Source organism: Cupressus sempervirens, chromosome 10, assembly GCF_028749045.1.
Source record: "Cupressus sempervirens isolate cs-2001-9-10 chromosome 10, ASM2874904v1, whole genome shotgun sequence".
Taxonomy (NCBI): Eukaryota; Viridiplantae; Streptophyta; class Pinopsida; order Cupressales; family Cupressaceae; genus Cupressus; species Cupressus sempervirens.
In genome coordinates this window covers 528,291,998-528,305,549 of record NC_143127.1, presented here as the reverse complement: position 1 = coordinate 528,305,549, position 13,552 = coordinate 528,291,998, and the positions used below count along the sequence as shown (strand labels likewise).

The 13,552-nt window shown below is 37.1% G+C and overlaps 1 protein-coding gene and 1 pseudogene across 7 annotated transcripts in view; one reads left to right on the top strand and one right to left on the bottom strand.

Moving 5' to 3' along the window:
• ATSPO11-1 (Spo11/DNA topoisomerase VI, subunit A protein) overlaps positions 1–13,552 on the bottom strand; it is a 314,730-nt gene that overhangs the window by 151,787 nt on the left and 149,391 nt on the right. The gene's annotated exons all lie outside the window — the stretch shown is intronic.
• LOC149534970 (mitochondrial import inner membrane translocase subunit Tim9 pseudogene) lies at positions 10,551–10,896 on the top strand (annotated as a pseudogene).

Below are 13,552 nucleotides of genomic sequence, written 5' to 3'. Positions count from 1 at the left end.
TCATCTTTTGCATATTGAAAAACTTGTTTTTGTGAATTGGTTCTGAGAGAGCAATTCTTCATCTGGGACGCAAACCCCAGGTTCTGGATTGGCTGGGACGTAGCCCTCAGCAGTTATTGGCATTGGATTCTTCAGATAGTGTGCATTGCTATCAGGGATAGAGTACACCATTCTTTATTGTGAATTCAGGTTGCAGATTTATGGTTTCAGCGTTACAGATTGATTCTTTCAGCTGGGACATGATTCCTTGTAGTCTTACGGCTGCCATTTGCAGCAGTTTGGCATCATTGTTGGATGTAAGCTCCTTGGAATTGCATTGGATTTATTATTTGGCTTTATAAATCAGAAATCTGCCTGGTACGATTTATAGCAATTCTGATTTGGCTCTATGTTCTTATTTATTTTCAGTCTCCTCTCATGTTTATTGTTCATTATTCATTACTATTGTGAAAACGATCAAAAAACCCAAAACAAAAACAAAACCTTCTGCAACTTCTGTCTATTCTCAAAGACCATCAAATAAATCACGGGAAAATATAGTTTATTAATTTAAAAACTATAGCAGATCAGCAAGAGCATCTATCAGGGATCTTTCAGTTCTTCTTGCCTTCTGGTCCACCACTCTACCATCCCATAATAGGGTGATGAGCATGGAGGATGTTAGTGCAAGTAAGAATCCCAAGCAGGCAAACACTAAGAAAGACAAAGAGGATATGATGCCCAAAACTCCCTTCTTCTCGAAAATGAAGAGAATAACTGACACCAATATCGGTACAGTGGACATGATACAGATGAGGGACAAACTAAAGGAAGGACAATTCTCCTTGGCAAAGAGGATGTCAACGAGACAGATTTTGGATCGAAGTTGGATGAGTTAGGAAAGGTTGCTATTAAGAAAAAGCATTTGGGCACCCTTTCCTCTCTCAATGCTTTTATTGGATTTGCGAAGGAATATGAGAAGGATCACAAAAGGACACTACAAGCAACAAGCAGCGTGGCGAAGTCAGTGGAACTCAGGGCGAAGCACACACCTTGTCCTCCTATGGAAGATGTTAACGAAAGGCTAGCTAAGTTCATTGCCTTAGCTAAGAAAATGAAAGAAAAGGGAAGATTTATATTAGAAGATCATTTGATGTAAGCCCAAGTGGCAATTTCCCTTTCTTCTAGAATAGGACAAGTGTCTATTTCTGATTGGCCACCATTTTGGTGCCTTCTCATTGGTTGCCACTTTTTGAACTTTTTTCATTGGTCCATTGATGAGGTGGCAGCTTCTCATTGGCCAATGGGGTCGCAACCCTAATTTGGGTTTTGAGGATCCAATCTGGATCGTTGATCTTGTTTTGATCTCCACCATCCGTTGTATTTTTGGCCCCTATAAAAGGCCATTTGCTCTCATTTGTAAATAGTTGGAGAAATTGTTGCGAAGATAATACCAAAATTGCTCTCTTTTTCATTGTTGCGATTTGCATGTTGATTAAGAACATTGGGTATTATTGCATGTTTTCTACTTCCACTTAGTTAGATTTCCTTTCAAGTTGCTGAAGCAAATTTCATTTCAAGTTGTTTAAGCGAGAGTAAAGTAGATGGATAGTTGTATGGTAGCATTGGTAAATGCTTGATAGGGGTCAATACTAGGCCACTAGCATCCTAGCAGCTGGTTGGGAAGCTTTGTGTGGTAAACTAGTTTATTATTCCTTCGAATCATTGCACCTATGGAAGTGAGGCCGCTCGTCAGCTCTCATTAGGTTCGATCCCCGTCCATTTGCTAACCTTCCATTCATAGGAGTAGGAGTAGAATAGTGAGTAGCTTGGTAGTCGAAGCTTAGAGAAGGAAGTTAGGGAAGTAGATCAAGTATCTGAACACACCCATTCACCCTCCACCACCATCGCTTTCTCATCAACATCACCATTGGCAGAAACATCCTACCTCATCATACCATCAACATTATTTGCCTCCGCACATTTCACAAACCGAATCACCATCACCTTCATTCCACCAAAGTACAAGTCATCCTTGAATGAATAGCGTAAGGCCACCTACGTGATTACCAGCGAATCACATCGATAAAACTGAGCAAGTATCCAACGGTGTAAGGAACATTGGAGCTATTGCTTATGTCTTCATACGTAATAACTTTTCAAGAGAGGAGTTGCATGTTTGATATCCCATATTGAATATTCAAATCCTAATATGTTATGTAAGTGATACAAAACTCGCATCAACAATAGGAATGAGAGACATTTCTTGGTGATGTAGCAACTCTAACGACTCGGGCTCACCAGGTGCTAGCTTCGACAGAGACTCAGGCATTGGACTCAGTTGTGAAGGAGTTGGAGGGAGTCATATCTTTTATGAGGTTAGGATGCCCAATTGCCTTTACAATTTGTTTTGAGCAACGGGGATGGCCGGATGTGGAGACTGCAGAGATGCAACAAGACTGGGCCACGACGACAGATCCTAGCATGGAGAGCCAAGTAGAGGCTTTGACTCACGAGATAGTGAAGTTATATAGGGAGGCGTATTACACTCTTCGGAGGAGCCAGGCAGATCAGGTAACAGCTGAGAGGGCTCGGGAGGAGTCAGCTGCCAAGTTAGCCTAGAGGGCAACCTGGGAATCCGAGAGGGCGGCTTGGGAATCCAAGAGGACAGTCCTGTTAGACAGACAGAGTCAGCTACAGAAGTTGGCAGAGGAAAAGGAACAAGTGGCAGCAGGAAAGGAGAAAGAGTTGGGAGAAAATGCAAAGATGATGCAGTCAGCTCTAGAGCTTCAAATGGAAGCGGAAGCAGAACTGAAGGTTAGGAAAGAGCAAGTCTACAAGCTACGGGCGGAGCTGAATGAATTGAGGGCGCAGTCGACAACTACGCCAAAGACGCATCCCTCTATTTAGTATTTATTCATTGATGTATTTTGTTATTTTAAGTTTTGTTGTATTGTCGTCCAGAGATGAGTTTTCTTTAGAGGGGGATGATGTTGTCAGTAAAATCCATATTGTAGCCGACGGGTAGAATAGTATCCGAACAGGCGCACGACACTTGAGTCACCCCTTCGGGAAGGTATATGTACACCGTCGGAGATAGACTTTGGATCATTGTTGTAATCATTGTATTCGGATTGTAAGCATTGAGTGCATATTGCATATATGAATAAAGGATCTGTTCTGTGTTGTATCATGCTATACTATGTGTTAAGTATTCTTTTACCCTGTACGATAAACAGTGTCAGTCATGCTCGGGCTCACTATAATACACACACTAATAGAACTTCGGTCATGCATACACTTCTCAAGTCGGGCATTCAACGTTAAAGGTAATCCACTCTCCAATCCCTATACGCACAGCGTTAATATGCAAATCATCCTAAAAGAATTTTCTTGTGAATGCATAAACTGAGAGCTGATTGAGAAACAAATTAAATACAAATAAGGGCTACGTCCTATTTAGAAATTGAAAGGGATTTCGTCTCTTAGAGAGCTGATGTTTCACCTAAGCAAAAATTGTGTTCTCCAAAGAATTGCCTCTCTCCATGCTCCTTGTCCAAAAGTAATGCTCGAAACTACACCATCGACCAAATGAAAGGGTGTTACGTTGGGCGAGACATGTAGCTTCAAGGCTTTACAAAGTCTTTGACGAGAAAGGCTACTATGGTGGCTGCCAAGAGGGAGGTACTTGGCAATCCATTGCCACATCCGAAAGGGAACCACCACCGTGGTGCAAATTGGATAGGAATTACCTTAGTTATGGTGGAAGGAATATTATTTGATTTTACTCACTTTTCCACCCCCATGCGACACCCCTAGGATATAAACTTAGGCCTATTGAGGTGCAAATATAGCTAAGTTTTAAACTTAGGCTATTGAGTGCAAGGGGACATGACAGAAATCATCTCATTACAAATGCAAAAACTCTTCCAAAATCCAAAAAAAAATTGCATGTAAAGGGATATCTTGAAATTAGTCATGTTTGAGTCAATAGCAAGAGATAAGTTTTTGTTTTGTTTTTAGTTTTTCTTTCTTGTCTGTTGCTTGTTTTTAGTTTTTTTTTTCTTGGATAAAAGTTGAAGTTTTTCACCCAAGAATGCAAGTGCATTTCCATATTTCCACCTCCCATACTTCATCCATTTTCCAAACACATTCATTTTTCACTTTCCCATACATGTAATGGCGCTCTCTGAGCCTGATTGCATGTTTTACATCATGTAAAATGAAAGGATTTTACCATGTGCAATGACATCTACAGAACCCGATTTGGATGAAAACTCTCATTTTAAAGGATCCAAACTATCATCTTGTAAATACCCAAATGCCTCCAACTTGCATTCTTGACCTTTCCCAACAAAAGCCCATCTTTGCCCACATGCAATCCATCATTCTAAATCTGATTTTGGAAATTTTTGGGCAAATAAATGTTGTATGGTTCATTTCCAGCCATCACATGTGTTCCATATGTATCTAATCAATACTTCAAACACTTGTTCATCATGGATCCACCAATGTAACTCAAATCCAAAAAAAAAGTCAATCTAATCTAGTTGGCAGATGTTTTCATCTTCGAGATATGTCAAAACTTCTTCGAAGAACAAAGACATCCTATCGAGAAGACATGCTTTAATTCTCAAGAAGAAATTATTCATACGGTCTCCACTTTCCCATGGCAGCCTTGCAACCAGAGTTCGTGTGGGAACGCAAAATCACTTTAAAAAAAATAGAAAGGGAATTCAATGAAGATGTTGATGGGAAAGTTGTTCCAGGTTTTCAAAGTATCGTAAAGTCCAGAATGTGGGAATTTGACAAAGACGAATTCACAACTGTGGGATGAGGAAAAGGCTGATTACATCAAGTTTTAAAATGACAACTGGCAATTCATCAAAGAGAATGCAACAACGCACAATACAGGAATTACTGATTCAACGATCATCAACAATTGCACCATCAAGTAAAGGCCTTCGTTGATAATCTACAGGATTGATTCATTCAAAATCAACACCTTCAACATTTTCTTCAAGTGTTTTGTAGCTTTGTAGTTGCAGAAGATGAATTGCATGTGATGCAATTTTATGTAATTCGTTTGCATGTCCTCATGACATGTAATCCAATAATTATTCTCACCTAGTTTGAATAAGTTAAGGTGGTTGAGTTTCTTCACCTTTTTCTCCTTCTTTCTCTACCTAATTTTTCCTATATAAGGAGTGCCCCCCTTATTGTAAAAATCATCTTTTATTTATGCAAGGAAGCACTACCAAACTTGTGCAGAGTAACTTTGATTGTGTAGTACTGATTTGGAAGAAAATTGAAAGAAAACAAACAATTGGAGTCGAATCTTTGACTTGAATCATTTCTAATTAGCACAAATTGGAAGCTTTGAAGCTTTGACTATAATTTTTGTCTATTATCTTTGATTCGAGTTTTATTGTATGTTTAAGTAATAAAGCATAGTAAGTTGAGAACAATTGGAGCCAAAGCTTTGACTAGGAGCGATTGTGGTGAATAGACTAGAAGGTTTGACTGTAGCTTGTATTACCATCCCAAATTCACAAAAAATAGTTAGAATTTCCCTACTTCTAAAAGTCTATGCCTCCAATGGTAGAGGTTTTTCTTATTGAATAGATTAAAACTAAAAATAAGTTATAGAATAGAAACCATCTAATTTTGGAAGTCTTTGCACCCCAATGCTTACGATTTTTCTTATAAATTAGACAAACAGGACTTAAAGCCAAACCGGTACACTTTCAATCAGCCTTTGAGTCGATGGTGGTTTATCGGTATCACCGTTTCCAGCTATTAGATACAAGTGTAGTTTAGAAATTTAATCTTGTCCATTACTCACTTTGCGTGTAAATGGGTTCTTTCCTGAAAGCTAAGAGAAAAGAATATTGGTAACACCCCTTGCAAAAATCTCTCAACTTCTTGCTTACCTTGAGTTAATACAAGGAACAATGAGAAGGGGGAGCCTTTCCCCTAAATCTAGGAGAGACTCTATGTCAGATAATGTGGGTGGTCTACCTATTTTGCAACTGAATTGGCAAAAATTGTCGGTTGTAAAATATCCACCCAACAGTGTTCATGCACTTGCGATTGAGATAGCCTTCCCTAATTAGAATCATTGATTTCTTATGCTTCCATGGGTTGGTGTTTCTACCACTCAACTGAGCACTTTAGACAAGATTAATAACATAAAATCTTCACATATATTCCTTTAGAAATACCTTTCATTCATAAAGAGTTGTGACTCTTCAGTGTGAGAATTGCCAATGAAGTGTTGTATCTTTTCTTTAATCATAGATCACCTCACCCATTAATCATGACTTGCAGTAAGTGTTATCACCAAAATAGAACACCCCTGCTGAGTAAGCTCAAACCTATCAATGAACATGGGAAAGCTTCCCTGATTGTCCTAAGATGGTGGAAGCTAATCTCTAGAGCAAGCTGGTTCTTATAGTACTCACCTAAACATTCCTAAAAGTAAAACCCTTGCTGAGGGAAAGAGTTGGAAGGAAACATGAAACAGAAAACTAACTCCTATAAGCTGTAGCGTACTTATGCTCAAAAACATAGCTATATAATAACACAACTCAAAAATCACTCAGACCTCTACATTAGAATTTCATGAAGGTGTAAACGCTCACAAACCCAAAAAGGAAAACAGAGGTCTCACAGCTGGGTATTTTTTCCATCACTCACACAACTATATGACCTGCAAAGGTATGACAAATCCTGTCTAAAGGTGCTGAAAGTGGTAAATGTTGAAGAAAATGCATAGAAATTCACAAAAAACACTTAACCGTTCTGCTCTATACACAGTAGAGCGGTCCTTGAGAAGGTAAAGTCACTAAAATTATTGAACAAATGATGCTCACAGCAGTATAGAACTCTGGAACTGAGTTACAAAAATTCCCTCTTGCTAAAAGAACCCAACATAGGTTGCAATACAACATAGAAGAATGCTAAGACCCCCTCCAAAAATAAAGCCTCCACCCATACTTATGCTTTTTGATCCAAATGCAGCATTCATGAGGGCAATAAATCCTGGGTTGGATACACTCAATCAGCCTTATTTTGAGCTCCTCAAAAGACTTAAAAAGGCATAAAAGTGGCCCAAAAGTCATGCTCCATCAATGCCATCATAAAGGCCCCTCATAAACACAAACTCATTTCTCTAAAATCTCATCAAGAGCCCCAAAAAAACAATAACCCTCTCTAACTTTGAATCTTATCAGTATGACCATAGCACCTCTACCATAAAAGCTCTCTTGAATCTAGAAGTAAATATAAATATCTATTTGTTCTTCAATTGATGATTATTAAATGAACTATAATTTATTTACTTTAACAAATATTATTTTTATTACTAATATTAATCACGCAATAATTACTTGTTAGAAATGGAAAAAGAAATCTGTAAATACGCAATACCAGGAAAGAACCTAAGTGAGTAAATGCATGAAAAGATATTACCATAAAATAGGAGAGAGAAAGCTTCAAGCTCCAACACCATGAGACAAGATATTTGGAAAGGGGAAAGCAAAGAAAACCCCTTGTGACATTATGAATGAGGCATGAAAAGCCTAAGAAGGAAGAGAGAGATAGAGAGCAATGCTCATACAATAATTGAGAAGAGGAAGAAACCTCATTGTTGTTGAATGAGAGAGGAGGGTCATCTCTTAAATAGAGATGAGAGAGAGGAGTTAGAATGTAACTCCCATGTCTATGAATGCCACCATTCATATGTGTGTGAGGCCAAGTGTGAGATTCCTCTTAAGGAGGAATAATCTAAAATTAGAAATTACAATACATATTTATCCTCACATATTCCACTAGATGACAAAATAAGATGTAGTGGAAAAATGACAAAAAAGAAATATATTAGGATACCTTGGCTTATATCCTAATATATTACAACAATAAAGAAAGGAGTTCTAACCTTGGTTTATAAATACACCAAGGAAAGATTACAACTTCTAACACCCCCCTTTAATCTTTACTTGGGGTAATTACATCAAAGGGTATTAAACCCATAATTTACAAAAATCTGCAACTTAATCTTCAATATGAAGTAATTTGATTGTCTTCAAGCCATATGGTACATTTGCAGATCCAAGAGAAGTACATGAGTCCTTTGAATGTGGAAGCATAGACCCCTCCAAGAAGGTTCCTTGATGGATCACCTGAAAAAAACAACAAGACAAATATCCACAAGTAGAATGCCATCATATATGCAAATTCAAAATCCTTTTGAATAAGGATAATAAAATTCTCATAGAGAAACAATGAGTAAAACATGTTACCACAAAACAATGGAGATAACCTGATATCAAGATAAAGTATATGCTCAAGAAATTGTCAACAAGGACAAATTGAGTAAAAAGCTTGATCAATGCTCTCATAAAAAGTATATGATACTAATGCACAAATGACCATAGACAAGGCCAACTAATGAGACGTGCATCAACATTGCATCAATCATGTGGATATAGATAGTCCACTTAATGAATCATTCCACTGCAAGTTAATGGGTGATCAATCCATAACATGCATGACTCATGATCTAAGCAATAAAATATGCAGATCATTATCACATTAATATATGAAAATAACATAAAGGAGAGACATGCTGATCAAAGTAGAATTATCATGATTTGTTAGGATAATCAAAAGAATGGATTATGAGGATATAACAACATATTGCCTTCAAATTGGATCAAATCATCTGAATTTGGAGAGAAAACTCCAATAATAACATCCTCTTCATTGAGGATCAACATGGAGGGAAACTCCATATAAAATGAGTGCATACCAATATAGGATGGAGGGATACTCCATGGGCCAGATAAGGAAACTATGTATCAGTTATACTGAAGGGACTTACATAGTTATCCTTGAAAAAATATTAAGCTCCCTATGCAACTCAAAAAAAAATCATATAAATCATGTAGATCATTGGTATAAAACCAGAAAGTGCCAACATGGCATAGAACAATGCTATAAAAGCATAAAAGTGCAACTATGTGCAGATAGATCAATTAATTCAAATCATTAAATAATGAAGGCAATAGTGTAAGATTACTCATAATCCAATAAAGTAAAATGATTTAAGGAAGATCAACTAAATATAGATATCAGGTATAAAACTCCATTAAGGGTAAACATGGATATGAAAATTATAATAGGTGGTATATTTATCTTGGTATATATGTGTGAACCCATATATACTTGAATAAATATACTTAAAATATCATAGTATGAAATCATACAATTACAATTATTAAATGATAGCTTGATGCTAGAAAAATGATTTCCCACTTTTTCTTGTTTAAGAGTAATTACCTTCATGTAAAATTTGTTACAACTAACCCTGCAAAAAAGGTTAGTAAATAATGATAGAGTTCAGAGCTGGCAGATAAGAGTATACTAAAAAAAGTTAAAAAACTTTTCTAAAAAAAGTTTGAATAAAAGCTTGTAATGAGAGAATATTGCACTTGTCTGACAATGACTGATTACATGCCAAGAATAGGTTGACAAAAGGCAATAATAAAAGCAAAAGATGCCTCTGTCAAGAAAAAAAGAAGAAGAAAGAATCTTGCAAAAAAAACAAGCAAACTTTACAACTAAATCTAAATATAGATATCAGGTATAAGATATAAATAACAGCTTGAACTGATTAAAAAACATCAAGGGTCAAATCACGAATAACAACTTGAACTTATCAAACATCAGACTGAAAGCACAAAGTCCAGCTTGAACTGATAAAAAAAACAACAGACCCAAATCATGAATCCTCCCATGAATAGATAAAAGACAGCAGACTCAGAGCATAAGTTAAAATTTGAAAGAACATGGGGTAATTACTAGTCGAATCTTATTCTATTCAAACCCCCAAAAAAAGTCTCAATGAGAGTCCACAAAAACCAATTTCAAATGAAACCGAAAGGGGGGCATCAGAAATCACAACCCCATCAAAATCAGCATAACACCATTCTCCGGGGACAATTCTGTTGCCGGAAATGATGAGCGGCACATTAATTTCTCCGTGCCCCTTTTTACTCGATCTCAGAGGATGCGCTCCCAAAGCCCTAACCCCAATATCACAGCAATTAATTTCACGGACATCACGAACACAGAGATTAAGAACAACGCCACTCCAGCCATTGATGTGCGCGAGTTGAGCAAGGTTGCCGTGTTTTCGGGATAAAACTGCCAACTTTGTCTGAATTCAGTTATCATTAAGCTTGTTCTGAGTTTGATTGAAAATGAGTGACATTGGACTGGACATCGGCAATGAAAATTGCGTTGTAGCAGTGCCAAAGCAGCATGGCATTGACGTGAGAATCGAAGCGAGAAACCCCCGCCATGGTTTGTTTCGGCAAAAAACAGCGATTTCTTGGAACGGCAGCAGTGGCCTCGGCCACCATGAATCCCAAATCTACTATATCACAGATCAAACGCCTCATTGGGAGGCAGTTTTCTGATCCGGAGGTACAGAATGACCTCCGCCTCTTTCCTTTTAAGGCTCCAGAGTCCTATATTGAGAAAGGGTATGAAAAGGATCAAAGGAACGCCATCTGAAAAGAAAACAACAAGTCATTGACTTGCAGATTGTAAAAAATGGACAAGAGCATGCTTGGGGATTTGGCCAACATGCCAGAGGAAGACCAACAGAGAATGTCCAACATGATTGATCAGCTTCAAATTAGAGACAGTTTGAGGATGAATAATTCGTTGGTTGAAAGGTGCTTCAATAATTGTGTAGATAGATTTCGACGCAAGACTTTGGACAAACAGGAGGAAACATGTGATCAACGGTGTGCAGAGAAATATTTGAAACATTCTATGAGAGTCAGTATGAGGTTTGCTGAGCTTAATCAAGGAAGCCCAACTCCGGATTGACTGTTTTCAAATTCTGCCGCCGCTCATGTAGCTGCGGCTTGAACGTCGCCTTTCGCAAACCCACTTCGAATGCAGGGGAAGGTGCGGGGGCAGGGGTCGAAGGGGCTGAAGCAGGGGCCGATCGCGGCAAGTAACGGGCAGGCATGGTGATAGAAGAACTGTCAATACCCATGCGACCATCCTGTGGAATAGGTTAAAAAAGACAAAAACAATTTTTTCACCTGCTCTCCATTCAAATATATAGCCATAAAAAACATAGAAGCACGATATATAGTCAGAGAGTCATTTCTTAAAAAAAAATTTAGAAAACAAACTGTGAATGCTTTGGCGGCAAGCCTTCCAAAGGAGTTAGATGAAAAGTAATAGAAAATAAGAAGTAACCTGCACAAATTAGAGCACACAAAAGTTGATCAAGTTTGGCGGTAAACCAGCCAAACTCAAAAATAAATTCAATTTCTTCCATCTTAAGAAGATTAAAGAAGAAATTAGTGAAATCTCTCTCAAGAGTCTCCTTCGAATCGTACCTTCATGCAAACCTTCAAAACAAAGATTAGTAGCTCTGATACCATGTTAGAAATGGAAAAAGAAATCTGTAAATAAGCAATACCACGAAAGAATCTAAGTGAGTAAATGCATGAAAAGATATTACCATAAAATAGGAGAGAGAAAGCTTCAAGCTCCAACACCATGAGACAAGATATTTGGAAAGGGGAAAGCAAAGAAAACCCCTTGTGACATTATGAATGAGGCATGAAAAGCCTAAGAAGGAAGAGAGAGATAGAGAGCAATGCTCATACAATAATTGAGAAGAGGAAGAAACCTCATTGTTGTTGAATGAGAGAGGAGGGTCATCTCTTAAATAGAGATGAGAGAGAGGAGTTAGAATGTAACTCCCATGTCTATGAATGCCACCATTCATATGTGTGTGAGGCCAAGTGTGAGATTCCTCTTAAGGAGGAATAATCTAAAATTAGAAATTACAATACATATTTATCCTCACATATTCCACTAGATGACAAAATAAGATGTAGTGGAAAAAGGACAAAAAAGAAATATATTAGGATACCTTGGCTTATATCCTAATATATTACAACAATAAAGAAAGGAGTTCTAACCTTGGTTTATAAATACACCAAGGAAAGATTACAACTTCTAACATTACTAAACACTTAATAGTATTATTGTTATAATTAATATTTGTTAAAACAACAATTAAAAATTATTCAGCAATATTAAATGATGTACAAATAAAAAGCATTTACTTTTATTTTGGAAAGTCTATTTCCATATTTGGATCTCCAAACTATACTAATAAAATGATATATTTAAAAAAACATTTTAATAATATAGTTTTTACTTCTCACCAAGAAAACATATAAAGCCTATGTGATAATACATATCAGTTCACAAATTTGAAGAATAATTACCCAACGGAGTTTGGATGAAAAAAAATTAAAATAAATAAAACCCAAAAAAGGCTTTACACTTGATGATATATTTCATTTTTCATTTTTGAACTCTCCATTTTGGTGCATCTTTCCATCATGTTGTTTGGGTGTCGCCACGCTGCCATGAAGGTTTACTGGAAAAAAATGGAAGCCTCATTCTTCATCTGTTGTTGGGCGTCGCTACTACTTTGAAAATGGAGCTTTTTGGCTCCCATAAAATGAATGAGGGTTTCTGCAGAGTTTTTTTCAGATCCAGGAGATTTTCCATCATTATCTGAAGCCATTCCTTTTATTTGATTTTTTACCTTTCACTGTTTCCTCCTGGAAGCCACCATGTAAGGTAGGGTTTCATAATTGTGGAGAAAAATCTTAAGGCTTTGCTCTTTGTATGCATAACCTTTGGACATCTACAGGTAAGCACCCCATTATATGGTTAAACTTTTACATTTCAAGCTCTCTGTCTTTGCTGAAAATTATGTAAGCACTTCTGATTTTTTCCCTTGTATATCTATGCTCCATTTCAAGTGGGGGTTTCACTCAGTGTAGGCCATGGCTTGTCTCAAACTCTCGTTTCACTTTTTGTTTTTGCATATTTGGTTACATTTTGTATCTGCTACAGACAGCACTGAAAGACTTTGGTAAATAAATGCATCTTGGTCCTTGGCTGTATATAGGTCTGTGAAAATATCATGAATATCATCATTTGATGCCATTTCCTTTGTATAGTGTATTCACTATTATGTTGGCTTTTATGTTATCCCTGACAAATTGTGCAACGCGTAGTCTCAGGACTGCTTTTTTTTTTAAATTTATAATGGAAACTCACCGCTGCTCCCTAACAGTCATAAAATCGAAGTCTTTTAATGGATCTGCTCCTTATTTCATGGTCTTTATGTCATCTTGCTATCAGAAACTACACCCATACTCATAAGTGATGCTGCTCATATTTAGATTTCAGTGCCTTTGATATTTGGATAATGTTCTTGCTGCTAAAATCATAACTATCACACTGTCCTTTCAAGGCATATTCCTGCTCGAGCTTGAGCTTGAATGCACATGTGCAGCCCATATCCTTAAATATCCACCTTTGATTAGCTTGGAACTTTTGATAAATTGCCACTGCTTTGGAATGTCTATTCGAATAGCATAAACTCCATTATTTTCGTATTTTCCTGAAGCATGAAGAAACCCATTTTATTTTATTTTTTTGTTTCTATTTCAAT